This window comes from Anabrus simplex, chromosome 2, assembly GCF_040414725.1.
Source record: "Anabrus simplex isolate iqAnaSimp1 chromosome 2, ASM4041472v1, whole genome shotgun sequence".
NCBI classification, from domain to species: Eukaryota; Metazoa; Arthropoda; class Insecta; order Orthoptera; family Tettigoniidae; genus Anabrus; species Anabrus simplex.
Window position 1 is genome coordinate 51,630,689 of NC_090266.1, and position 26,049 is coordinate 51,656,737.

At 40.1% G+C, this 26,049-nt stretch overlaps 1 protein-coding gene across 1 annotated transcript in view; it reads left to right on the plus strand.

Moving 5' to 3' along the window:
• Nucleotides 1-26,049, plus strand: part of LOC136864933 (uncharacterized) — a 749,634-nt gene that overhangs the window by 76,878 nt on the left and 646,707 nt on the right. The window contains exon 2 of the mRNA XM_068226465.1: nt 511-555. The gene's annotated coding sequence lies outside the window, so the exon portion shown is untranslated. The remainder of the gene's footprint in view (nt 1-510; nt 556-26,049) is intronic.

A 26,049-nucleotide genomic window follows, 5' to 3' on the forward strand; every position in this document is an offset into this window, starting at 1 on the left:
AAACTTCCCCCTCTTTATTTTCTTTGCTTTTTCAGAACTTCCTTCACCCCCACGTAACTGCCTCAATGTACAATTCCTCTGCCCCTGAGAAATTTCCGTGCTATACCAATCCATACAATAAACGGTAGTGCGCTGACATAGAGGTGCAACCTACTAACATTAGTGAAAAATCTTTGGTTGTAAGACAGAGACGCTGCCTCTATACCACGGGACAGGGAATAATAATAATAATAATAATAATAATGCTATTTCATTGTAAATATTCTACAGGCAATCAATGGCCACGATTCGAACTGTAGTCACTCTCAACTTCCGGTTTAGGAGCAAAGGAATTGAACTAACAACAGCCAACAATATAGAATATTTACTTACATTGTATTATTATTATTATTATTATTATTATTATTATTATTATTATTATTATTATTATTATTATTATTGTGTGTAGTATTTGCTGCACATGCCACTAGTTATGTTCAATAATCAGTCGAATACTTCTCTTTGTTTCAGGTAAGCTGGTGATGTAAGCCGACGTCTTTCGAGTCAAAACTCCTCGTAAGTAATTCGGACGTAAGAGAGAATTAACCGTTATAATAAGAGTCCATACAGGATTTCCTATACAGATGTGTTATTGAGTGTTAGAACTTATTATTTATTGACTTTTTCCGTATTATTCTTGGGGTGTTACGAGAGCTCGTGGTAAGCGAGCTTCTCCACGGGGGAGCTGCGAGCGAATTGTCTAATGAACGTAAGGATTCTCTTGTGTGCTAAGGTTGACAATCTTTGCTGTGGTCGGATTTCGTCGAGAACGGATGTGTTAGTTCTGTGTGCTGACCACGGAATGCCAGTACCACATCTCAACTGCCTGGATGGGGTGGTGGTCAGCGATGCGTAAAATCCGTGTCCTTGATGTTTAGGGCATAACAGGGAACACAAGCGTGTTGACAAGATTGAATTTTGTTGCATTGCCCTAGTTGAATGCGTATCTCTGGCTCATAGTTACCGTCACTCCTCACGATCTCATATCTGTCAGTCCTGTTCACATTTGGCCGATTCAGGTTTTCGCGGTCCACAATCATAAGCTTGGTTTTACTGGCGTTGATACGAGTACTCCGCCTGTTTTATTACTCTAATTTATTTCCGGATGACCCAATAAATGCGCACACACACACACACACACACACACATATATACACACACTCAATCCCAGTCAGCTATGAATGGCCACACTCACTGTCTCGCTGTCTGTTTACAACTCTTTCTTCCTTACGACACAGTAGGCGGTCCGGCCAGTTGCTATGCCTGGGAACGTCTGATCCTTAGTTTCACTTCCCCAAGTCCATTCACCATTTTATACAGCAGCTGTGTGAAGACCGCTGGTTCTGAACACACATACAGCAGCTCCTCGTTCAAACGTCGGTGGGATACTGCGACATCCAACACCTCTGTCACCCTCAGCCCAGCCCCGAACCCCAACACACGGAGTTTCACACTAACCTCACCAGGGAGTCCAACACTGACCGACCGTCCGTGGCTAGCCTTCCTTTTTATAGCTCGGGTGATGGGAAGCAGAAGATTCGCGAGGTGGCTAGAGGCGGAACATTCCCGTTGAATCTGCAAGAAACTCACATGTAAGCCAAACAATACATGGAAATACCAACCATGCCCTCCAGATCGGGCGGCTGATTCAGAGTCCCTTCCAGGAAGTACCGAAAGGGACTACCACAGACCTGGCACGTAGCAATACGTAAATCGTGTTCAGCATAAACATCCTCCTACTTGCACATCAGTTCTTCATGTTCTTCTTGGCTCGATGCATTCAGAGAATTGTCATCGGCAAAGCGGAGGTTTGATATCTTAATTCCGCCGGTTGAGTGTACATAGTCAAATATAAACGTAAATATGTTCTAGGTTTTTCTACATTAAATAACTTTGGTACCTTAAATGTCACTAAACTTAATTTCTCTACCTGAAGTAGTAGCCTACGCAAAAATAAATATACCAAAATTCGATTATACCTGACTTCTACGAACTAACTGGGCAGGAGATATTAACAGTGCAATCCACCAAATGAACTCGATTTTAAATTCAGTTAGCTCCTATGCTCCTATGCAAAAGGGAACTGCCCATTGATTAATCCGAAGAAAACGCAAGCAATGATAATAGCAGAGCCCAAGCTTTTAAATACCCTAAAAGTTAATAATCTGCCTAATCTGATGCCCTGTGGTGAAGCTATACCTTTTCAGAAGTCTGTAAAAACCTAGGCATCGTCATGAAATTCACATTAAATTGGAATGATTACATAACAAGTTTATGCAGAAAAGTACACGCATCGCTTCACCCCGCAAAGTTAAACAATCCATTCTCCCATATAGTATGAAAATAGCACTTATTCACTCATGTTTCCAATAATTTATTACTGTAATGTTGTACTAACCGATGCAACTGTAGAACAATCAAGGAAACATCAGAGGGCAATGAACTCTTGCGTAAAATTTATATTTTCTTTGAATTTTCGTACACATATCTCCCCTTATTATGAGAAGCCATCCTGGCTGATAATGGATCAGCTAAGTACCCTACATAGTGGGACACTACTATTTCGTATTCGGAACGAATCTACACCTGAATACCTATCATCAAATTCTAACTTCCTCTCCTCTATCCATGGAAATAATACCAGATCGCTTTCTGTCCTTATGATACCGTTTAATCACTCACCCGTATATAGTCGCACCTACCAGGTGTCTGGGGCAAGGTTATGAATCACTCTCCCTGTCAGTATACGTAATAGCACTTCAATAGCTTCATTAGATAAAGTGTTCAGTCTTATTAACATTCAAATTATGTAACTATACAGTGTTTGTTGTGGTTAAGTGTAGGACAGGGCCGTGAACTATAACTTCGCCACATACAAAGGCATACAATAAAAAATAATGAGAGCTGTGGCCGCTGGTGTGAAAACCAGGGAAATGCGCAAAATCGTGTGATTGAGGTAAAAATCTCCCCCCCCCCCCAATTTTGAAGTTTAGAACATGTGATTAATTGCGGCAAACATGTAAATGAAGATTTTAGGAAGTTCATTGATTTGTTTTTAATTTGAACTACGTTTTTCTTCCCACAATGTGTTGATGCTTCCATTAATCTATATATATAAAATAACTTGTCCTGACTGACTGACTGACTGACTGACTGACTGACTGACTGACTCATCATCGCCGAGCCAAAACTACTGGACATAAAGAAATGAAATTTTGTGGATACATTCATATTAAGATGTAGGTGCTCGCTAAGAGAGGATTTTTGGATATTCCGTCACTAAGGGGGTGAAAAGGGGATTGAAATTTTAAAATGAGTGTATGTATATCTCAAAACTTTAAAAGTTTACAGATGTAAAAATTGGTATTTAGGATCATCTTTTAAAATAAGGAAACACGTATATTTTTGTTTTCAGAAAATCCCAATAGGAGGGGTGAAAACGGTGAAAAAGGGGTTGAATGCCTTTAATCAGGATACCGGTACTTATATCTCAGAAACTGAAGATATTACAGACCTGAAAATTGGTACACTTGATCTCTTTTAAAAATAATGAAACACGTATTTTTTTGTTTTTGGAAAATCCAATTAATGGGGTGTGTGAAAAGGGGGTGAATTTTGAAAATGAGTGTATATATACCTTAAAACTTTTAAAGTTTATAGATGTAAAATTTAGTATTTAGAATCTCCTTTAAAAATAAAGAAACGCGTAATTTTTTGTTTTCGGAAAATCCCAATAGGAAGGGTGGAAAAGGGTGAAAATGGGTTGAATGCCTTTAATGAGGCTACTTATATTTCAGAACCTGAAGACATTACAGACCTAAAAATTGGTATTTGGGATCTACTTTAAAAATAAAGAAACAGGTATTTTTTTCGTGTTAGGAAAATCCAAATAATGGGGGGTGAAAAGCGGGGTGAATTTTTAAAATGAGTGAGTCTACATCTTAAAACTTTAAAAGTTTACAGATGTAAAAATTGATATTTAGAATCTCCATTAAAAATAAATAAACATGTATTTTTTGTTTTCGGAAAATCCTAATAGGAGGGGTGAAAAGGGGTTGAATGCCTTTAATGAGGATACTTATATCTCAGAAGCTGAAGATATTACAGACCTGAAAAAAGGTATTTGGGATCTCCTTTAAAAATAAAGAAACATGTACTTTTTGTTTTGGAAAATCCAAATAGTGGAGGGGGATGAATTTTTAAAATGAGAGTATCTATATCTCAAAACTTTCAAAGTTTACAGATGAAAAAATTGGTACTTAGAATCTACTTTCAAAATAAAGAAACAGGTAATTTTTTGTTTTCGGAAAATCCCAATACGAGGGGTGAAAAGGGGTGAAAAATAGTTTAATGCCTTTAATAAGGATCGTTATTTCTCAGAAACTGAAGATGTTACAGACCTAAAAATCGGTATTTGGGATCTCCTTTATAAATAAAGAAACATGTATTTTTTTGTTTTTAGAAAATTCAAATAGTGGGTGGGTGAAAGGCGGGGTGTATTTTAAAAATGAGTGTTTCTATATCTCAAAACATCAAAACTTTGCAGATGTAAAAATTGATATTTAGAATCTCCTTTAATAATAAAAGAACACGTATTTTTTGTTTCCGGAAAATCCCAATAGGAGGGGTGAAAAGTGTGAATAAGGGGTTGAATGTTTTTAATGAGGATACTTATATCTCAGAAACTAAAGATATTACAGACCAGACAGTTAGTATATGGAATCTCCTTTAAAAATACAGAAACTTTTTTTTTTTGCTTTGGAAAATCTAATTAATGGGTGTTAAACAAGAGTGACAAATTGGGGTGAATTTTTAGAAAGACTATATCTACAGTGTATCTCAGAAACGTAAAATGTTGCAGACGTAAAAATTGGTATTTGGAATCTCCTGTTGAAGTAAAGAAACAAGTATTCTCGGAAAATCCAATGAACGTGGGGGGAAGGATGAAAAATTGAAATATTTATTGAATTAATTGTATGCGGATACTTACATCTAATAAAAACTAAAGTTGTTACAGACGTGAAAATTGGTATTTAGATCTTCTTTAAAAATAAAACGTCGCGATTTTGGGGGGGGGGGCGAAGAATCATTTTGGGTGGCGAGTGTGAAAAGGAGTTGAATTCGTTTCATGAGGACACATATCTCAAAAACTGAAGATAATCGGTATTTAGAAGATCCTTTACTATTAAAGAAACAAGTATTTTTTGCCGGAAAATTCACTTAAGGGGGGCGGGGAGTGTGAAAGTAAGTGAAAAAAGTTAATTACTTTTATGGGAATACTTATATCTCAAAACTGAAGGTATCACACGTGAACATTGGTATTTGGAATCTCCTTTAAACATAAAGGAACACGTTTTTATGGGGGGGGGGGGTAAATCAACTTAACCGCGGTGGGGTGAAAACGGAGGTGAGACCAATTGATTTTACTGTTCCTAATGTACTTATAAGGAGCCTCCGTGGCTCAGGCGGCAGCGCGCTGGCTTCTGACCGCTGGGTTTCGTGGTTCAAATCCCGGTCACTCCATGTGAGACTTGTGCTGGACAAAGCGGAGGCGGGACAGGTTTTTCTCCGGGTATTCCGGTTTTCCCTGTCATCATTCATTCCAGCAACACTCTCCAATATCATTTCATTTCATTTGTCATTCATTTAATCATTGCCCCAGTGGAGTGCGACAGGCTTCGGCAGGGCTTATTCATTCCATTCCTGACCCAGTTGAATGACTGGAAACAGGCTGTGGATTTTCAATGTACTTATTCTGATCATAAACCGATCATTTTTATTCTCTCCTGGGTTCGTTTTCAAGAGCCATCTTTTCCTTTGGAGAACCTTCTTAGATTACAGTAGATACTTCTGGCTATAAAAAAAATTTAAACATATTTGAAATAAGCGATAGATTGACCGTGCAATTGTTCACCTCTGTAATAAGGTCAATAATGCACGGAAGTATGTCATTCGTATCGCCAGAAGTCCTGCGCACTTGCCTAAGGGCGACAATGGTGCTGGACATACTGTCATCAATGACAACGACAGCAGATGTAATTTACCACCAAGTAGAGGTTCAGTACCGCCAAGGCACCCAAGACGACACCACGCCGGATCTCCTCAGGGATTTGATCCACATTAAAAATGCTTATAGGAAAAGATGGCAAAGATTTAGGGACCCAACTCACCGGGTGGAATACCTGGACCTATCCCGGGAAGTACGAAATCGATTGCTAGGGAAAAGATTGAAAAATGGGAGGAACGTTGCCGTAATCTCTCAGAAAACGAGTCAGATCGCGAATTTTGGCGGAATCTCTCAGGGAACGTGTCAGATCGCGAATATCGGTGGGTTATATATAAAAGGATAAGCATTCAATTATAAATTTCAGTATAATACCGTAGCGGAGCACGGGTATCCTGCTAGTAAATATATATAATTTGTTCTTCTAAAAGCAGTCACCTTCATTTCTGCAATTAACATTTCGTGACAGTGATGTTTTCCCAAAAGTACATTTAGTACTGAAACTGTTTGCTGTCTTACTGGTTACCACTGCCACACCAGAACGCTCTTTCTCATCCCTGAAATATTTAAAGCTTATTTGCAGAATATGACTCCACAGGAAAGATTGAATGTGTTAGCTATTTTGTAATATACACAGAGAAAGATGTGACCGTAGAAAATATAATCTATGAGCTGGCCAAAAAACCAGGCGACGTCTGTTATTGTAATGAACATCATGAATACAGATGTGTCTTAATTAAATAATAGTGTTATTTTGAAAGTTTTAATTTAGTGTTTCTAATTTTACAATATGTACTCAACATTATTTTATAGAATTCCTCAAATGTTAATATTTAATATACCCTCCTAACCCCCCGAAAATGATTTCTTCGTACGCCCCTGGTGAAAACTATGGGGATTTCTGCTTTTAGATAAATGTTTTCAACGAACACTCGAATCCTTGTAAAGTAAATGCGATGGAGATGGTCTGTGGGGACTGTGTTCGAGTTCGGCGTGTTATGTGTTTAAATGACTTGTAATGGTTGCATATGAGCTAGGAAGAAAGGCAGCCAAATAATCTCCCCCGCGATTGTGTGGGGCACGTCCCGTTGTTAGCCCCAGGCAAGTCTTCCTTCCTTACATCCTCTTTTAATTACTGCGCCTGGCATGCCCCTCGTATGATCCATAATCCCCCGAGGGTGCAGTGTGGTGATGTGTCAGCTTATGAGATGCAAGGACTGTTTTGCTGGGGTGGGAATTGATACGACAGAATGCAATCGGTATCAAAGGACTGAGAATCCTCTGGCACAATACATGCTTGTCTGAGACAAAAGTTGCACGACACACAAGAACGCTGTGTTCGTAAACGTGAGACGGTTTCTTTGTTCACATAACCGCTACATGGCGGTGCAGTTATATCGATATGTATTTTGTAACATTTTTCTAAAACTACAATTCGTAGCCTTTTTGTACGGACCAGATTATCAACGGACAACAATTCTTGAATAATAATAATAATAATAATAATAATAATAATCATAATAATAATAATGATAATAATAATAATAATAATAATCCAAGAGCATACGGTATAACTAGGAATACTAACAACAAAAACCTCAAAATACAACACTACAACACAGCAGTCAAATCGGAATGCCTATACGCGAGTGAATGTCTGGTACAGAATTAAAAGTTGAATAAATTAGAAGTACTGGAAATAAAAAAATTGTGGAAAATACTCGGTCCGCTAAGAACTGCAGAAGTCTGGAAATCAAGAAGTAATAGTGAAATATATCGGAAAATAGAAGAGGCTATTGATATTTTTGGACGTGTATACAGAATGAATGGCAACAGATTACCCAAACAGATCTTCAAATATCTTTGGATCAAGAAGTCAACGTGGATTCATGAAGTCAAGAAAGATTTGAAAAGAAACAATATAAGAGCAGGAGTAACAGAGAGAGAGATTTTTAGAAAGAAAGTGTTAAGAATGGAAGAATTCCAAGGTAGAGAGGGAAAGAAAACAGGCTCAGAATTCCCGAGGAGGGGAAAACGAGACATAGGAAGAAGATCAAGGAGTATTGGAGGAAGAAGAAGGAAAAAGAAAGGATGAAGCACTGACATTGTCAGGTGGTCCGTAGAAGACCCTAACGGAGAAAGGAAAATCCAATACCAAAATCAAACCCCATTGCACAACAGCCCCGAAGGACCATGGCCTACTAAGTGACCGCTTGACCGAGCTCGATAGCTGCAGTCGCTTAAGTGCGGCCAGTATCCAGTATTCGGGAGATAGTAGGTTCGAACCCCATTGTCGGCAGCCCTGAAAATCCACCTCATTCAGTGATTTTAGTGCCCTTAGCAGCCATGAGATTGTCGGAAAATATACCTTTCCCTGGTATTTCGGCGAAGAACATATAATGGAATCATCTCCAACAATGTTGAGCAATCCACTACGTTCATCAAACACTTATAAAGAATGAGTTCACTTTGACTTATCTGTGCCTTGTTGGTTAGCAAATCGCCATGCGCGACCTAAGCAGGCTACTAGACAGAATAATTCTTGTTTGAATGTAACTCGATCGTCTACAGGCTCAGTATATCATCATTTCTTATACAACATAAATGTACATTGTACGATTTACGTTTGACTAACTGAGAGGCTTTCTACTCGGGTACACAGTTGTTACTGATTAAATTATTAACCAGGTTGTGGCCAGTGGAATGAAGGGGCCGTATATTGTGGAAATGCTGGTAAATATTCACCAATAATGAAGCTACTCCACTGCAGGCATTTTATAGCCGTTCTGATCCCTCTTCACCACCTGACTTGGACTGAATAAATACGGTACTCGCCCCAGTGGTAAGGGCCCAAGCGAAGAGAAACTGCATAAATACTGGCTGTGTATGTAGATCAATATAATCGCACACATATACTCGTACAATCAACGAAATGACTGCAACTGCTGCTTGTTGTGAAGTGAAACGACTAATTTTGTTTGCGTACTTTGTGGCTTTCACGAATATAATCGCCAATAAGCTGTCAAGCGCAACAGATCCACTGTTTATTTTCTCCAGTAACACTGCTTGTGAAGTTGGAACACAAATGGTAATTGAGTTTTTGTACAATGTTTGTGTGTGGAAGAGAGCATTTTAAATAATAAAAATTAACAGCAATCGAGGTAACATTTTTCCCTCAGGTCATTGTAATGTTTCATCCTCTGCAATATAGTAATAAATATAATAAATACTTCAGTGCGGAATATAAATTCTACGCCATTCTGTCTGCCGCAATACTGACATATGATTATATATAGCTGTATGGCTATGAGCGGCAAGTGCGTGGAAAGTACTCAGAGGTTTGCGTGTGTTACCTCGTTGTCACTTATATCCAGTGCTTATAATTGGTCGAAGGTCGTCAGTTCCATTTGCTTATTGTGTGACATAACTAACCGTAGCCAGGCCGGTTAAATAATTTAAATTAATGGCATGTGGCCTGGTGCAGGTCTTTCCACTTGACACCGTACAGGCGACCTGGGCGTTTGTGAGGAGGGGGCCCTACCTATGGCACACACACCCAGCCCCAGAGCAATCGGAATTAAACAATGAAAGTTAAAATACCCGACTCGGCCGTGAATTGAACTCGGGACCGCCTGGACCACAGGCCGGTGGTGTAGGGGTAATGTTTCTCTTCCTCGGTTTGACTTCCAATTCGTCCAAGGATTTTGCTATTTTCTAAGTATCTCAACGGGGACCACTCATCCTTGTGAGGACAACTGACAAGTTGTGGTGAGGTGATGATCCCGATCAAGGCAACCACTGAGGATGTCGTCACGCAGGCGAGGCAACACTCCGAGATCTGTAGGCCTAAGGTCCTTCATTGGATACAAGGCTCACAGGTTTGGTTCCATTTCCTTGGGCAACCGTGACCACTCTAAAATATACTACCCTATCGATTACCAGTCGGAATAGCTTCTCAGCTCTACTGATGCCAGTTCATCCCTTCATATCATCTCCTCCTCCAATCAATCAATCAATCAATCAATCAATCAATCAATCAATCAATCAATCAATCAATCAATCAATCAATCAATCAGTTAGTCAGTCAATCACCACATACGTGCGCGCCACTAGTCCAGAAGTGTACATTGGATTTGTTTTATCATTCGGAATAGGGCATATGTCCATATGGAGATTTTTACTTCAAATGTTCGTTCCTGTCATATCCATGAATATTGCACGTTCCTCCTGGAACATCCTGTATATTTCATGACGACATAAATGACACGGCTTATTGTGGATCTTTCCGTCTTCCGAAATCCACCGACCTAAGTCGCGGTGTAACTCGCCAACTTAAGCAGAAGCGCCGTGTTTGAAAACCACTCAGTCACCGGCATCGTTACTGTACAGTTTAAAGTCAGACAAATATGGTGACACACTTCTTTTCTGGATTAGAAAATGCCCATGTCTTCTCTTCCTCCTTGTTCTGCTTGGCCTGTATCCAATTATTTGGGGCCGGCAGAAAGCTTCACGTGGAGTTGGCTCAGCTCTGCAGCCGGATGTTCTCTGTGTGGAGGGACGTATTCACTATTAAGTGTGCGTGTTGTGGTTGGTTGTGTGTAGCAGTGTATGAAGTAGTGTGTATTAAGACGAACACAGAGATCCAGTCGTGGAGCCAGAGAAATTAATCAGACGCAGCAAAGATCCCCGGTCCCAACGGAAATCAAACCCGGGATCCTCAGAACAGATTACTGCCTCTTTGACCATTATGATGAGGATTCGGACCAAAGAATGGCCATGCAGTGAACCAGAGTATAGCAAAGAGTATGGAGAGAGAGAGTATTTGCTCTCAGCTCTATTATTATTATTATTATTAGTATTATTATTATTATTATTATTATTATTATTATTATTATTATTATTATTGTTGTTGTTGTTGTTGTTATTTCCTGTTCCTTGGCCGAATTGTCAACGTAGTCGCCTTCGATTCAGAGGGCCCCGGATTCGATTCCCGGCCGGGTCGGAGATTTAAACCTTAAACTAGAGGACCCGCGCTGCTCCGCAGAATTTGTTATGAGTAGATGCAATAACGTGTCTTCATATGATATTACTCCATGTGTTGCCTTTCTTCAATGTTTATGTTTAAGATTTATATTACCTGTTAATTTTGTGTCAAGCGAATTTTTGTAGATTTCTTTATTATGACCGTGATTGATGTTTTATAACCCATTTTGTAGTTTTGTGTGTGTTTGCTCTTTAGAATTCCAATCACGCATATGGCCGGCATTGGACCAGCAGGTGGCCTTGAAATACTGGCGAGCGCTTTGGCCAATTTTATTCCGGTAATTTAAAAATATACGGCAAGAATATTTTATGCTTTTATAGACACCCTGAAAATCTACAGGGCTTTCATCAAAATTCTTTACGATATAATCGGTTCATCCGTTTTCTCAAAATCGCCGTAACAAAAATCAGCCTGGTGTTTTAATATAACCTTAAATGGTTGTTTCCCCTGGTTCGGGGACTGGGTGTTTGTACTGTCCCCATCATCTCAACAACTCACACACTACACACAAAACTATCCTCCACTACAAAATAAATAACACCAAGCAGTTCCCATACAGAGGCCGCCCACCCTTGTTGGAGGGTGTACCTTACAAGGGCTGTGCCAGGCTAGGAATACCCACACGACATTATTATTAGTTTATGTGTTATTATTATTATTATTATTATTATTATTATTATTATTATTATTATTATTATTATTATTATTATTATTACTATTAGAGGACCCGAGCTGCTCCGCAGCATTCGTTTTTCGTTTTTTTATCTCGCAACTCTTGATGTAAAGCTTGGTGTTATGTCGTAGAAGGCAATGGTAATTTTAATCGCAGTTCTTCTATATAGAACGGATGTCTTGTGAGCTCGTAGGCTAGAGAGAAAACTTTTTAAAGATACATGGCCTTCATTCTTTCTAATGCAGCTAGGTTGTTCTTCGATAGGTGCTCCGAGATAATGTCTAAGGCGTATGTCATGATGAGGTCTGTTCGTACGTAGACACTTTTTTTAACCTTAGCAGCATGTAAGTTATTAGGAACGCTCTGCCATCTGTTGAATATATTTTTAAGCTGAAAGAGTTTAATGAATCAAATTGTATTTAGCAGATAATACGAGGGCAGATCAAAAAATAAGTTGCACTTCCCAGTTATGGCCATTTATTACACCACATTTACAACAGCAACAAAACTATAACGACATACACTCTAACGTCACTTTTCCACATAGTTTCCATGAGACTCCAAACATTTCTGCGAACGCACGACCAACTTGTCGATGTCGGATGCATAGAAATTTCCTCCAGCGTTCTGCAACCACTCGGAGACAGCGGCCTTCACCTCCTCATCGGTTTGGAAACGTCGACCACCGAGCTCCGTTTTGAACTTACCGAACAGATGAAAGTCACATGGCGCCAGGTCAAGACTGTAGGGTGAATGTTGCCAGACCTCACACTTGAAACGCTGCAGCAGTTCTCTCATTTGGCGGGTCTTGTGAGGTGCTGCGTTATCGTGCAACAAAATCACACCGGCGCTCAATTTCCCCCGGTGCTTCTCTTTAATCGCTTTTTGCAACCGGTGCAACGTTTGACAATACGACGCCGCGTTGATTGTCGTTCCTTTCGGCATGAATTCCACGTGCAGCAAACCCTCCATGTCAAAGAACACTGTCGCCATAACCTTACCGGCTGAAGGTTGAACCTTGGCCTTCTTTCGTTGTGGTGATGAGGTGTGCACCCATTCCATTGATGTTCTCTTCGTTTCGGGGGTGAGGTGGTGGACCCACGTTTCGTCGCCTGTGACGATTCGCCGCAGAAACCCGTCGCCGTCTGCGGCATAGCGTTGCAAAAATGCCAGGGAGGATTTGAAACGTTGTCCCTTGTTCTCATCGGTGAGAAGACGTGGGACCCATCTTTGACACGGCTTACGATATCAAAGGTCCTCGTGAACAATGGCGAACACACTGCCAAACGACATGTTCATCTGCGTCGCGATTTCTCTCAGTTTAATGCACCGGTTCTGTCTAATGATCGCATTCACACTGTCGACCTTTGCACGGGTCCTGGACGTTGCGGGCCTGCCTTCGCGGTGGTTGTCCGTGACATCTGTGCATCCGGCTTCGAATTTCTGACACCACTTTACGATATCTTGCCGGAAAATGGCCCGCTTCCCATACACAGCACTAATTTCACGATGAATGCTCGTGAAATTCTTCTTTTGGCGCATAGTAATCGGATTGTCGCACGCCCCTCATATTTGGAGTGAACGTCGAGTTGACGCGCCATTGCATTTGGCCGCTATTCGCACAATACTAGACGAGACACCACAGCGACCTGCCTAACAGACGTATGGGCAGTGTCTCTCCCTTTCTCCGCTGTGCCTACGTTTACGACACACAGCGCGCTGCTGCGGCGCATTAGTGCAACTCTTCTTTTGATCCACCTACGTAGTATTCTTCCGTAATCAGAGGAAGTGTACACTCTCTGCCTTGATAGTCACTTATCAACCTGCTAAGTACAGCATATATTGCGGTTTAGGGTAAGCCTTGGCCTGCAATTGTTGGAGTGATCATTTAATGATTTGATTTTATGATTACTCAAACTCTGCTGAACTTAGAGACCTATCAGTGTCTCATGATTCACCGGCTAGTAATTCCGGAGAGAATAAAATAAGAATGACGCAAATCGGTCCAGTAGAACGGATGGACGGATTTGCCAAAGCTGTGTTTAGTAAACTCCTTTAATATATAGACTATTATTATTATTAATATTATTATCATGATTATTAACAAATACATCGCTATTGGGAGATATCCTTGTGACAATGGTTACATACAGTAGTAGGACAACGAAGTGAAATTAAAATATAAATTATATAACAACAATAACAAAATTACAACAAACAATTCCATGAATACCAGATATTACAAGAAATTATTTCGGAACAGGAAATTTCACGATAACAATAGAATAACAAAAAGATAGTTCGTGAAAACAAGAAACAAGTCTTGGCAATTAAAAATGCCATACTGTAACGGTTTAGATCCCGTTAGAAGATGATATCTGTGTTATTATTAATATTTATATTATTATTATTATTATTATTATTATTATTATTATTATTATTATTATTATTATTATTGTAACTATTATTATTGTTCAGTTCAATTCTGTAATTATTATCGCTTGCTTGGTTGTAGTTAATTTGTTATATATATATATATATATATGTGTGTGTGTGTGTGTGTGTGTAGATTAACGTTAAAGACATGTACAATAGGAGTTGTTGTATGTCAGATGTGGATGTATTGTGTGAAATTACTTTTGACATTGCAACATTGTGCAATACTGCTAGCTTAACTGCCGAGTCATCGCTCTGTCATTGTGTGCATTTAGCGATGAGCTCATTTTTTGGGAACACTTACAGCCGCCCCAGGCAATTCCATCATAGTATGTAACATTTGTCGCTGGGTGGGAGTGTTATTGTTATTTTTGGAGATTGCGTAGCTGTGTCAGCTAAAGGCTATAAATACTAGGACCAGCGTGTTATAGAGTCAGTCAGTTGGAAGGTGAGTCCTCAGTCAATCAGTTAGTTGGAGTCATTGGGAGAGTGAGGCCACAGTTGGTCGGTCAGTCATATGGACGGAGAGACTTGCCATGAAGTCATATGGAAGGAGATACTTGCCATGAAGCCAGTGGAATACCGAGCCTTGCCATACGGAGTACTACTGAGATGGTAGTAGTCAATCATCTGGATGGAGAAGCAGCAGTCCCATGGATGCTTAGTCGCCAGTCACCATATGGATTAAATGTTCGGATTGTGAATCTAATTTCAAGACATGCAATATCTCGTCAGTGAAACAAAAAAGGATACATCACCAAATTAGGCTCGAGATACCCACAGCAGACACCAACACAAAGGAATACGTCCTAATTACAATCAAAGTTTTGAAGCTACAGTCAAGTGAACAGTGAAGGATACATTTCTTGTACAATCTTAAATGTCGGGTCGAGAGGATTTCATATTTAATGCCTAGTTTCTTTCAGTTGTAATGTCATATTTTTATATTCTCATCTGTTTTATCGCAGCCAGTTTTACTGTTTTAATCGAAATAATTTAAAGAATATATTTTGTTTCAAATTAATTTATCGTTTTATTTCAATGGTAGAATTAGATAACCGCAAATTTAATGCGGAAACAAAACGACAATCTCCTTTTCCTAGAATCTATATAGTATGCTGTCAAAAGTAAGATTGTTACCCTTCACCCTAGGGATATTCAAGACTCTCATTCTCTTATTGCTGCATTGAGTTTTAGATGGCGCCCATCAAATAATTTATCTGTAAGTAATCAGGTAAGAACTAAGTGTGAGTACAAGGTCTGACGAATGAGTAGGTTATTTAATAAATTATTTTATTTGATGAAGATCATTTTCATATTTTACATTTTAATGCTATCTGAGATTATTTTAAATAAGTGAGTATAGTCGAGATGGTACAATACGAGTAGTGAATGTAGTCGCAAAACATCTTTGGGAAATAACTGATTATTCCCTTATATGTAGCGTAATATAATTACAACACACACTTAGATATTCTTTGTTTTTCACCGAAAACTTACAAAATATTCCATTACACTTAGTGTACCACAACAATATATACAGTACAATCACATGTACTCACTACAGGAAGAAAGGACGCTGTACGATGTTATCCATTCCTTGTCCATAATTTCGATAAACTCAATTGTAAAGAAGTGAAAGAAGTATAGGTTCAGCGCACCAACTTAGAAATGAACTCACTGAATGAATGAATGAATGAATGAATGAGTGAATGAATGAAGTGTGTATGTGTCACTTCAGATGTTGGAGCAATACGATGCGTGTGGATAAGGGGATATAGCCTTGGATGTTCGTTAATCCGGCTGCAGATCGTAAGATAAGCAAAAGTAGACGTAGGAGATGATGGTGGTTGGATTTAATATTCAACGAAGACACGGTTGAGGTTGCAGCGTTAACTACAAATGGGTACTTGTGAAGGCACTTTGTGTGCTTACAGAGGCTCACAGCTGAATGCTAAAGCGCGCATTATTTTATGATGAATATAACTTGTATTTATGTGTACGTACTGTGTGTATGAGAGTAACAACATGTACATTCTTCAAGAAGCAACCCTAATGATGTGAAGAGCGCAATTTATTTGCTGTCGAGCAAAAAAATCTGTTTCGGTTCTGTGTCGTTTCAGGATATCAAGTGATCACAAGATGTAGAGTAAAAGTTAACATGAAACGTGATTAAGAAAATATTTCAACATATTGACATGGAGTCTTCAGAAAACAAGAAATCGCAGTTTCAACCAAAATTAATTTGCAGCATTAGAAAAATGAGAAAACTGTGATGATACTGTATCAACAAATGGAATAAATATTTGACTAAGATTTTGCTGAACACCTCTGAAGGCGTGGTGGGAAACATACAGAAAAATGAAAGTAAATTATCGGTGGAATTTCAGCAGGTGATGACGGAAAGAATGGAGATTACCCAATTTACTGACATGAAGGGAAAATCTGAGTACATGGACCTTTGTAAAACAGTTAGAAAATGAATAAGACAGGATGTTCGGAAAAACAATGAAAGAATAAAAGTATGAGAAAAATAAAAGAGAATCTTATGACAGAAAACATCGAATTCTGGCAATCAGAAAGACTGATGGTACAGTAACAGAAATAGGGCTGAAATTTCCGAAGAAATTAGGAATTTTTATGGATCTTTGTACAGTAGTAATGAATCTTAGAAAGGGGTATTTACAGTCTTGAGAATTATGTACTAAATGCCATTCCAGACGAAGTTGAGAAGTCAGTGTTCTTGTTGCAAATACTGGCTTAGAATGATTAAGGGTGAAATATTTGTTTTAAATTCTTACCAGAGTCGGGAATGGAACTCAAGCCAACCAGGTTGGAAGCTGCTGTTCTACCTCTTAGACCACGACAAAAGATTTTCAGTTATGTTGTACTAATCTAACCCAACATGTTTGTCTTTCGCAATGTTAATAGAAGTTTCCCGTGGTGCAGTTAGGTTTGAAGCTCGATACCTCGCTCGGAACTTGGTCCATTTATGCCCACTAGATCTCGTATATAGCTGTGTTCATCATCCGTCTCTATGTGTGACAGGTACGATGCTAGTGACGGATAAGGAAGTGAGTGGGTGCCAGTTTTAGCGCACGAGACGACCCTGTCCGCGAGAGCAGCTGTGAACCATCAAGCTGGGTGCTGCAGACAAACCCCACACGCTAGCTCATTAGCGAGTCACGGTAATGAGGACTCGATCTGATCCCTTTCTACCACTTAGTCTCGTGATAGATACACAAAATTTGGATATATTTCAACTGAGCGACACAATTTCCCGTGTTATTTAATGTGTAATATACAATTTCTAAATTAGTAGCCAAGTATTTCTGCGGTAAATCGGACTCGTTAAAAATTAATGGAGAGATCTTTAAATCCTCACACATACAACTACGCACGTTCGGAGTTTACTACACAGCCATATTCTCCAGAACCTTCAGAACGATTTTGCGGAAGGCTGTTTGGCTGTTACTGTGGCCGTAAAAATACTGTAGTGATATGTTCTTTACAACATGGAATTGTACGACCAAAACTGGTAATGTTATGCAGTACTATTTGAAAAGTTATCTGCCGATCTCAGTGGCACAGACACTGTCCTTTTGTTCCCAAATACCTCAATCCCTGCTGAGGAAAATCAGAGGTATTTGTGGTGTTTAAATGCGTCAACTTCGTTTCATCGGGCCGGGCTGAAGAACTCAGACGACAAAACGCTTGTTTTCTAAGCCCAAGTTGATAGGTTTCATCTCGGCTCACTCTGGCGGTGTTTGATGGTTCTCGAATACGACTGCTTCCTGTCAGTGGATTTACATACACATGAAGGAATTCCTGCGAAACAAAATTCTGGCACGCTGGCGTTTCCGAAATCCGTAAACGTAGTCAGTAGAAATTATTATTATTATTATTATTATTATTATTATTATTATTATTATTATTATTATTATTATGTCTTTCTTTCTTTCTTTCTTTCTTTCTTAATCCATTTACCCTCTAGAGTTGGTTTCTCTTTCGGACTGAGCGAGGGATCCCAGCTCTACCGCCTCAAGGGCAACTGAGATAAGGTTTCCGAATTCCAATTTCTGTAACCCTTGTGTGGTTAAGCCAAATAGGATTCCAATTATATTCATTTTAATTTCTATCTCCAGGATGTCCATTGCGGGTTCTCTGAATTCATTCTAAGTGGAAAAAACGTTTCATTCTAGTACTCTTTTTAACAAACACGGAATTCCTTTTCTTAAATTGTTTATCTAAAAATATATACGCCTAATGTCTGAAGGAAGAAGTATTTCACTCATATACTTTTGCACTGTATGTTGCATACCACCAGAATTTTTCATTTTTAAACATCATATTGCTTCATTAAATGTGCGACTCATTGGCTGAACGGTCAGCGTTGGGTCCTTAAGTTCAGAGGGTCGAGGGTTCGATTCCTGGCTGGGTCGGGGATTTTAATCGCCTCTGATTAATTCTTCTGGCCCGGGTACTGGGTGTTTTTGTTTGTCCCAACACTTTCCTTTTCATATTCAGACAACATACTACACTAGTAATAATACTAATAATAATAATGGGGTATGGCCTCCGGAGAGGCCTGGTGCAGGTCCTTTTCTAGTAGACGGCCTATTAGGCGACCTGGATGTCTGTGAAGATGAGGGCCCTACCTAGGATGATTTCTAATGTTGAATACGCCACACACACAGCCCCCGAGCCATTGGAATTAACCAATTAAGGTTGAAATCCCCTACCCGGCCGGGAATCGAACCCGGGACCCTCTCAACCGAAGGCCAGTATGCTGACCATTCAGCCAACGAATCGGACATACTACACTTAAAACCACCAAAGAAACACGCAATAGTGATTACATCCCTCCATATAGGGTTGGCGTCAGGAAGGGCATCCGGCCGTAAAACAGGACCAAGTCTACATGTGCGACACAGTTCAAACCCACGACCCCACAGATGTGGCAAAAGCGGTAGAAAAGAAAGAAGAAGATATTGCGTCATTAAATATGTAATTAAAACTAAAATTATGAATGATTTGGATTGCATTTTTACGCCTTTTTTGGTCAGTTTTTGGTCCCTTTTTTTTTTGGATATATTTAGGTCTTTCTACGGGTCTTTAAGGCAATTATTTGGCCTTCAACTTCCGAGTTATCAGTAAAGATTTAGTAATTGTGTCTATATTATACTAAGCGTTAGTTGTACGTTCATTAAGGTGGAAGAGTGTGGCGTTGTGGTAAACAAAACAGAGCAACGTTGAGCACTCTCATGCAAGCAGGACAGAGATGTCATTGACTCCTACTGCACACACTTACTAGGCTCTAACAGAGGAAATTGATTCTGTCCGCAATTCAAACGAGGCGTTTGGCTTAGGTTTCCTTCACCTTTCTCAGTGTAGACGAAGCTGTTTGATTGTGGCAGAGCTATTCCTGCTACTTTTTTAAACGAGGACGCGTTCGTTATGTCGTGTAATTTGTCTGCAAAGTTTGACACTACGTTCCAAATGGAAAACAATGTAAGCAATCCGTTTGGAATGTAGGACTCCGAGTGAAATATTGAACACACTTCTAGAACACATGGGCTTATAATTTATGGATGAGCTACTGTATTTCGTACTGAGCGCCAGGCTATAATACATTAAGCGTCCGGCTCCATGGCTAAATGGTTAGCGTGGCCCTTGGTTCTTGGGGTCCCGAGTTCAATTCACGGCTGGGTCTGGAATTCATCTACATAGAACACAACACACAGACAAACACCTCTGAAAGACGTAGTAGTCCATACATCCCTCCACACAGGGTTGGCGTCAGGAAGAACATCCATCGAGCAAGTGAGCACGCGGTTTGGGTCACGTAGCTATCAGCTTGCATTCGGGAGATACGGTAGTAGGTTCGAACTCTCTTGTAGGTAGCCCTAAATATGTTTTTTCGTGGTTTTCCATTTAAACACCAGGCAAATACTGGGGCTCTACCTTAATTAAGGCCACGGTCGCTTCCTTCCAACTCTTAGCCCTTTCCTATCCCAACGTCGCCATTAACGTATCTGTGTCCGAGCCTCATAAAGCAAATTGTAAAACAAGAAAAAAGTAGGACATCCGTTCGTAAAACTGGGCCAGATCCGCGTCCAGTGATGACCCGAAGAAATTAGGAAACAAGTTATTATTATTATTATTATTATTATTATTATTATTATTATTATTATTATTATTATTATTATTATTATTATTATACATACATACATACATAAATACATTATCATTATAGACTGTTATGCCTTTCAGGGTTCAGTCTGCAAGCCTCTGTGAATTTACTTAACGTCGCCACAATCCTCGATTTGCAACTAGTGTTGTGGCCTCATTTAGTTCTATACCTCTTATCTTTCAATCGTTACAAACTGAGTCTAACCATCGTCGTCCTCTTCTACCTCTACTTCTCTCACCCTCCATAACAAAGTCCATTATTCTCCTAGGTAGCCTATCCTCCTTCTTTCGCCTTACATGACCCCACCACCGAAGCCGGTTCATGCGTACAGCTTCATCCATCAAGTTCATTCCTAAATTAGCCTTTATCTCCTCATTCCGAGTACCCTTCTGCCATTGTTCCCACCTCCTTGTACCAGCAATCATTCTTGCTACTTTCATGTCTGTTACTTCTAACTTATGAATAAGATATCCTGAGTCCACCCAGCTTTCCCTCCCGTAAAGCAAAGTTTGTTTGAAAACAGACCGATGTAAAGATAGTTTCCTCTGGGAGCTGACTTCCTTCTTACAGAACACTGTTGATCGCAACTGCGAGCTCACTGCATTACCTTTACGACACCTTGATTCAATCTCACTTACAATACTACCATCCTGGGAGAACCCACAACCTAAATACTTGAAATTATTGACCTGTTCTAGCTTTGTATCACCAATCTGACATTCAATTCTGTTGAATTTCTTACCTACTGATATCAGTTTAGTCTTCGAGAGGCTAATTTTCATACCATACTCATTACACCTATTTTCAAGTTCCAGGGTATTAGACTGCAGGCTTTCGGCACAATCTGCCATTAAGACCAAGTCGTCAGCATAGGCCAGACTGCTTACTGCATTTCCACCTAACTGAATCCCTCCCTGCCATTTTATATCTTTCAGCAGATGATCCATGTAAACTACGAACAGCAAAGGTGAAAGATTACAGCCTTGTCTAACTCCTGTAAGTACCCTGAACCAAGAACTCATTCTACCATCAATTCTCACTGAACCCCAATTGTCAACATAAATGCCTTTGATTGATTTTAATAATCTACCTTTAATTCCATAGTCTCCCAGAATAGCGAACATCTTTTCCCTCGGTACCCTATCATATGCTTTCTCTAGATCTACGAAACATAAACACAACTGCCTATTCCTCTCGTAGCTTCTTTCAATTACCTGGCGCATACTGAAAATCTGATCCTGACAGCCTCTCTGTGGTCTGAAACTGCACTGGTTTTCATCCAGCTTCCTCTCAACGACTGATCGCACCCTCCCTTCCAAGATGCCAGTGAATACTTTACCTGGTATACTAAACACTGAGATACCTCGATAGTTGTTGCAATCTTTCCCGTTCCCTTGCTTATAGATAAATGCAATTACTGCTTTTGTCCAATCTGAAGGCACCTTACCAACACTCCATGCTAATTTTACTACTCTGTGAAGCCATTTCATACCTGCATTATTATTATTATTATTATTATTATTATTATTATTATTATTATTATTATTATTATTATTATTATTATTATTATTATTCCAAACATTACCCCGCCTGACAGATACAGTACTATGCCATTAAAATAAAAATAAAAATAATATGATGGTGATGCTTGTTGTTTAAAGGGGACTAACGCCTTACGTGTCCGGCTCCGTGGCTAAATGTTTGGTGTGCTGGCCTTTGGTCACAGGAGTCCGGGTTCGATTCACGGCAGGGTCGGGATTTTAACCTTAATTGGTTAATTTCGCTGGCACGGGGGCTGTGTGTATGTGTCGTCTTCATCATCATTTTATCCTTATCAAGACGCGAAGGTCGCCTACGGATGTCAAATCGAATGACCTGCACCTGGTGAGCCTAACATGTCCTCGGACATTCCTAATTTCGTTGTTAAATGTATCATTAAGCGCCCATGAAATGTGTACAAGACCTGGAATTTTGAAGTTTAAAGTCATTCCTCGGAGGGGTAATACGGTTGAAGGCAGCATTATGTAGCTGTAATCTGGGTTTGTATACTTTAATAACGGAGGAGTAAATCGAGAGAACTCGCGGCGGAGTCAGGAAAGGCACTGACTGACTCGAGGACATAACAGTAGGGGGCGACAAATGAAACCGTCGCACGTGACTGAGGATATGAAGGCGGCTGACGTATCACACACACACACACATACACACACACACACACACCACATCATCTGACCTGGTAGCATGCTGAGCATGGGGACAGGCAAATACTCTAATTCCCTCATTATCACTTACTCCCAATCCTCCTTTCTGCCTCTTTCTCTTCTTAGAATTAACAGCATGTCGGAGGCGATGTAGAATGTGTTGATCGTCACGCGGGAGGGGGATTTCTGCCCCCCCCATGAAAAAAATCACACACACACACACACACACACAAAGAGAGAGAGAGAGAGAGAGAGAGAGAGAGAGAGAGAGAGTCCAGTGTTTATGACAACGGTGTTATGTGCGAACTACAAATAAGACAATCGTGGGATTTACCGAAACGGAGCAGTAGGGTGGGGTGTAATTGAGCTGTTCAACACGAACATAGCAAATGCTTTCATATGCCGAAGCATGCGTAATGACTCGTACGATTGCATTATTTCATACACTTCTAAAATAATATTTCTTACTGTTGGCTTCGTTTGCTGCCCGGCTTCTTGACAGAATCGTCAGCGTCGAGGCCTTCGGTTTGGTGGATCCGGGTTCGATTTCCGGCCTGTTCGGAGGTTTTAACCGCATCTGATTAATTCCTCTGTCTTGAGGACTGGGCATTTGTTTTTATCCCAATACATTGTTCTTCATATCCACATAACCCTTAACACTACCAGTCACGCAATAATGAATACATTCGTCCACATAGCATTGTCGTCAGGAAGGACATCCGACCGAAACACTGGGCCATATCCACATCAACTGCTGACACCAATAAATTGGGGGAAAAGGTTATGAACAAGAAAATGATTCGTCTTCTTCTACTTAATCCGTTTACCCTCAAGGGTTGGTTTTTCCCTCGGACTCAGCGAGGGATCCCACCTCTAACGCCTCAAGGGCAGTGTCCTGGAGCGTGAGACTTTTAGTCTGGGGATACAACTGGGAGGAGAAACAGTACCTCGCCCAGGCTGTCTCATCTGCTACGCTGAACAGGGGCCTTCTGGGGGGATGGGTAAATTGGAAGGGATAGACAAGGAAGAGGGAACGAAGCGGCCGTAGCCTTAAGTTAGTTACCATCCCGGCATTTGCCTGGAGGAGAAGTGGGAAACCACGGGAAGCCACATCCAGGATGGCTGATGTAGGAATCGAACCCACCTCTACTCAGTTGACCTCCCGAGGCTGAGTGGACCCCGTTCCAGCCCTCGTACCACTTTTGAAATTGCGTGGCAGAGCCGGGAATCGAACGTGGGTCTCCGGGGGTGGCAGCAATCACGCTAATCACTACACCTCAGAGGCGGATATTATTATTGTTATTATTATTATTATTATTATTATTATTATTATTATTATTATTATTTAAACTGCCTCTGTGGATCAGTGGTAGAGTGTCTGCCTGCAAAACAGCGGGTTCAAACCCGGCAGTGGTATTCGGATTTTTTAAGATCGGAAGATAAGAAATTCCATTCGGCACTCGATGTCGTACGACGTCGGGATGTCAATGATCTCTGGCGAAAAAGTTGGTGTTTACCCGACAAATTCATTAAAACTCAGCCATGTAGGGGCAAGAGAGGTTCAGTTTACTCTGCCGTCTAATAGGCCTAGAGCAAAGCGTAACCTTGAAATTCGAGCAGACAGCCGGAAGGTGTCGGATTAAAATGCCAGCACATGGTAGCTGAGGACATATTATTATTATTATTATTATTATTATTATTATTATTATTATTATTCTCTCTCCGTTGGAGTCTTCTAGGGCCACGTGAGAATGTCAGTGCTTCATCCGTTGTTGTTCCTTCTTTCTCCAATACTCCTTTTCCTATCTTCGGACCATTTTGAGCCTGTTTTCTTTCCCTCCAAACCTTGGAATCCTTCCATTTTTAACACTTTTATTTCTAAATCTCTCTCTCTGTTACGTCTTCTTCCCTTTTATTGTTTCTTTCCAAATCTTTCTTGGTTTCACGAATCGAGGTGGTTGTTGACTTGTTCCAAAGATATTTGAAGATCTGTTTGGTTAACCTGTTGTCATCCATTCTTTACAAATGTCCAAAAAAGTATAATCACCTCTTGCGCATTGTATCTGTTATGTTTTCTATTTATTATTATTATTATTATTATTATATCTTCACACTTACTTGACAGTAGCGCTAAAATTTCCGACAAATGTTTCATGGAAAGTATTTTGAGCAGTCTGGATTAAATCCGGAAGACGTCCTAAACCATCCACAGTATAGATCAGTGATCGACAGCTTCAAATGCTTCCATGACGAACAGGCACTGAATACGGGATGGACAGAAGAAAGAAGACAGACTGCGAGAGAAAGAATGCAAAAATTTTGGCCTGCAATGGAGGCTGTGATTGTTGCTTAACGTGGTCTCAAATGGCCGTAAACGAATATATCTTCATCATCATCATCATCATCATCATCATCATCATCATCATCATCATCATCATCATCATCGTTCTTGTCGCATATAATCCTGAAACAAAGTTTGAGACGAGGCCAGTAGAAAAAATTAGACATCAGGCTCTGAAATGCAGAAAACACTGAACGTATTGGGACCACTATATCGCAAGAATTAGCACCTCAGTTGTCCTGATGAACTCCAATGAACCACCCCTTAAACAGTTATTCCAATAATTTCTTTATTTTGAACATGAAACATTTCGCCAGGCTTTGTGCATTAGACATACCTTTCACGTTGGTCACTGTTCCAACTCTCGTGAGAAGTGCTGGTAGGGAGCTAATGAAAATGGAATGCCTCTTGCTGGTGGCAACCCAACACATTAAGCATACGTTTGCTGTTATTGGCGTTTTGTAGTGTTTGCAGCAGTGTGGGAACACGCTATCAGATATTGCACTGCAACTGTCAGACGCAATATGTGTAGCCTCACGCAAACTCCAATCCGTGCCATTACACTAAACAAATTATCTACCCTTCACCGTATCTCGCACTTAATAATGTTAAATTATGATGGTGAATCGTATGTACATGTATAACATGCAAAACAAATACAGTAACCATGGAATCAGTTGTTTTGAGAGGGATCTTCTATCATTGTTCCATACTTTTTTCTTTCATGCCGGGCTGAGTGATTCAGTTGGTTGGGGGCCCTGGCCTTTTGACCCCAACGTGGCAAGTTCGAACCTGGCTCAGTCCGGTGGTATTTTAAGGTGCTCAGTAAAAGAACTCCTGTGGGACTAAATTCTGGCACCTCGGCGTCTCCGAAAACCGTAAACTTAGTTAGTGGGACGTAAAGCAATTATTATTTATTATTATTATTATTATTATTATTATTATTATTATTATTATTATTATTATTATTATTATTATGTAGCCTCCGTGGCTCAGGCGGCAGTGCGGCGGTCTCTCACCGCTGGCTTCCGTGGTTCAAATCCCGGTCACTCCATGTGAGATTTGTGCTGGACAGGTTTTTCTCCGGGTACTCCGGTTTTTTCCTACCATATTTCATT